Source organism: Callospermophilus lateralis, chromosome 2 (assembly GCF_048772815.1).
Source record: "Callospermophilus lateralis isolate mCalLat2 chromosome 2, mCalLat2.hap1, whole genome shotgun sequence".
In the NCBI taxonomy this organism is placed as follows: Eukaryota; Metazoa; Chordata; class Mammalia; order Rodentia; family Sciuridae; genus Callospermophilus; species Callospermophilus lateralis.
In genome coordinates, this window is record NC_135306.1 from 148876028 (window position 1) to 148879875 (window position 3848).

The following is a 3848-nucleotide window of genomic DNA, read 5'->3' on the forward strand; positions in this document are numbered from 1 at the left end:
AAGACAAGGAGAAGCTGGTGAAGGCTTTAAGCAGAGAGGTGACATTATTTGCATTTTGGAAAGACTGTTCTCACAGCATGATTGAAAGGCCTGAGGATGAGAAGACAGATGAGGAGAAGCTTGGAGAAGTGCGGGTGGAAGGCAATGGCACTGGGGCAGGGAGATGGCGGGGAGGTGGGGAGACCTGGGGGGTTGAGGTACTCAGGCCTGGAGACAGACTGGATATGGGGCTTTGGGGGCCTGGGGCCTGGGTTTCTGGCTTGTGGATGGTGGAACTTTCACTGAGCGAGGGAAGGCCAGGTGTGGGGTGGGCAGAGAATGTGAACATGGATTGTTCCTGATGAGTTAGAGACACTGTGACGTCTCATGGGGAAGGGCTGGATGGGCCGTTGGATATTTAAGTCTAGAGTTCAGGCCCTGAGTTGGGGCTGAGAGTTCAGAGCTGGGAGTCATAGGCATCTGGACAGTAATTGGAACTACAGAACCACTGTGCCTGTTTCTCCAGGACCCCCTCAGTCTATCACCTGCTCTGGGAAGCTGCCCATGACCCTACCCCACCCTGAGGTTGATCCAGGCCCCCTCTGGCTCCCAGAGCTTCTCCATTGCCATGTGTCTGCTGGCTCCCTTGGATGGCAGGCTCCTTGGGGACAAGGATGGCATTTGCCCTCGTGTCTCTAGAGCACAGCACAAGCCCTGGCATGGAGGAGGACTTAGGGACAGTTTGGCAATGGAGGCATAAACTATCGGCATAAAGGGCTACCATAGAAAGTAATGAACTCCATGTCCCTGAAGGCCTCTGGCTACAAGCTCTACAGCTCTTGGGGGATTGGGGAGATTCCCGTATCCAGCAGGTATCCCCTGGGTACCTACCTGCTCAGCCCTGGATTCTAGTTTTCCAGGATCTGAGTCACCTCTCCTAGGGAGGCAGTAGTGTTGTTTCCACCAATCCCTAAGTCTGGGATTTGTGCTTAGGCTCTCTGTGGCTTTCTCCTCCAGAGAGGTTTCTGGAGGCCATGCTGACCTCAGCAGGATATCCCCTCCCCCCACCAGCCTCTCTGGTCCTGGGGCTGCCACCCAAGCGTAGATGCCTTGCTAGAGTTTAGCAGAAGCTGCTGAGGTGGCGCTGGCTTGGGCTGCTAGGCTGGCTGCCTGCCCTGCCCAGCCTCCTCGACCTCGGCCTTGGCCTGGGCCCTCCTCCTCCCCAGCTGCCTTCATTCTGCCCTACTGTGTCTCACTGCAGTGCTAGACTACAGGAGCCAAAGTGTCCAAGCCTGGTGATCCTAGGAGCCCACCAGAAGGCAGTATACCTAGAAAGGGCAGGAAAGGGAGTAGATTGGTAAAGATGCTGCTAGGCAGAGGGGAGGGGAGGACCTGAGAAGGGATGAGGGCCAAAGAATGTCACACTCGCTGGAAGGGCTTTGAGATTATCCAGTTCCCTGGCTTCGCCCAGGAACACAGAAGAGGAGCAACTTGCAGAAGATGCACAGGATACAAAGAAACCTTGCCCTTAGAAGGGGGAGAAAGGAGGAGGCAGGCAGAGAGCCCTGGAGGCCATGGGAGGCCATGACATATGCTCTGTCCAGCCTGGAAAGGGAATGTGGAGCCCTAGGAGTTGGGGAAGAGGGTTCAGGAGTTGAGGTTGGCTGAGATGGATTTTTTGCTATACAAATCAGCCCACTCTCTCTGGTTCCAAGTCCCTACCACACTGAGAGCTCCTGGAAAGCTGGCGGCTTCTTTCACCTAGCTGGATGTCCTTAGCTAAGGCAGAGAAGAATTCTCCCGTTAGCCTCAGTCCCCTGAGGCCTCGAGATTGGCCCTCCTACCAGACTGGGTCAGGGCCGGCCTAAACTGTCCACGCAATGTACTCAGCACCACTGTGGGAGGAAAGGGCGCCAGGGGTTCACAACTCAGACAGGAGAGGTGCTCGGGGGGCCTCCAGGGGCCCATAGTTCACAACTGAGCAGCCTTGCCCCATTCACAGAGGGGACAGTGAACCTCAAAGCCTGGACAATGAGGGATAAAACCAGCAGAGAGGAACATTCCGGCCACCCAGAGCTGGAATCCTCTCGGTGTGGAAGGGCCTGATAACATGCGCATTTGTTACAAGAGGTGGGAGCGCTGGCTGGTCCCACCCTGGCTCAGCCTTCAGCCTGAGATAGCCGTGGTTCAGGCCTGCAGCGTCACACAGCTCTGGCAGGGACCGCGGTGGGAACCGCCGGGCAGCCCTGGCTTCCAAATCACTACAGGCTCTGGCCATGAGGACTTGGCGGGACTGAGACACGTCAGTACCATGGCAGTCGCTTTGCTTGGATTTCAAATAAAATTTATTTTGCTTATTTTCCCAGCGTGTGTTCACTATAGAAAATCTGAAAAGAGCAATAGAAGTTGAAAGAAATAAAACATGCTTGTTTGAAGAATTTCCCTCCAGTCTTTATTTTTCCTGTATTTTTTCTCCATAATTATGCAAACACTGTTTTTACTTTATTTTCTCTTCTGATTATTAAGCTCAGAGGTGCTTTTTTATTTTTAAGTAAACATTAAAAAGCAGGAAAAATGTTACTCGTGATCCCATTATCCCATCAACCACTGTGAGTGGATATTGGAGTATTTACTTCCAATCCTCTCTGAGTCACGACCTTTTTCTTTTTAACATGGTGGGAACCTTAGGTGCAGGTGCTCTGTGTTTACAACCTAGGAGGTGGCATGATATTTATTAACAGCAAAAACCCACCTGTGTTCAAATCCTGGCTCCATCACTTACCAGCTGGGCAACTTTGGTTGCCAAAGTCTGCTAAGCCTCTGCTAAGCCTCTGTTTCCTCAGCTATAAAATGGGACCAACCCCTATCTAGCTTACAGAGTCACTTTGAAAACTTGTGTATATAAAATTCTTGACAATGCAACCAGCACCTGGTAGGTCTTTAATAAAAGTGTAGTGGACATTTGTCACATTTTTTTTTTCCCCTGAATAGGACTCTTTCATTGCCTTGTACATTGAGTGCGTCTCCCAGTTGGCAAGTTCTTGTGGAAGCTAGGACCGTTCTCCCACTTCAAAGTCAAGGTGACCAGATTGGCACCCCCCCTTTGACAATTTGGCCAAAAGGGTGTCTGGCTCAGGATTTGGCTTGAGAATTAATGAGGTGGGGGAGGCTCCTTTAGAATAGGTGTGTGTTTGGGTCACGTAGCCCTCAGGATATGCATCTGAGTGATGCTCAGAGGCCAAGGCAGTGGGGTCAGCTGTTCCTGTGGTGTGAATCTGGCTGTGAATCCAGCTGCCCGCTCACTTGATTCTCTAGTGTTCTCATCCCTTCTGAGCTGCCTGGTGGAACTGCCAGCAAGTTTTTCCATTTTGTTGAGCCTACATGCTTGCAATCACAAAGGTCACTTCTTAAATCTTTTCAACAGTAGAATACACTAGCTTCCATTCCCAGCCCAAGTTCTCATGAAGAAAAGTTCTGGATGTGCTGTGCTCAGTGCTGGCCTTTTGAATAAAGAACAGGGTGACCCTCAGATCCATGCCCCTGAGCCCAGCCTGGAAAGGGGAGGGGCTGCTGGAGGAAAGAGTGAAGCACAGGAAGGAGTGAAAGGAGGGCTTCCGCCTGGTGAGGGGGGCTCCTGCAGGCCTGGTGTGCGGTCCGCTGGACTCCTCGGGTTCCTGGGCCTCACTGATGAACCCTGTGATCTGAGCAGCCAGAAACACAATTCATCTCCATGCCCTCTGACCTCCGTGCTCTCATGTTTCCCAGAGGACATTGGCCTGGTCCAAGATAAAAATTCTAAGGATCATCCAAGACCCTTCCCTGGCTCTCTTCCTTTGCATCCAGTGGGTCCTGGTGAGCTCTCCCCTGCA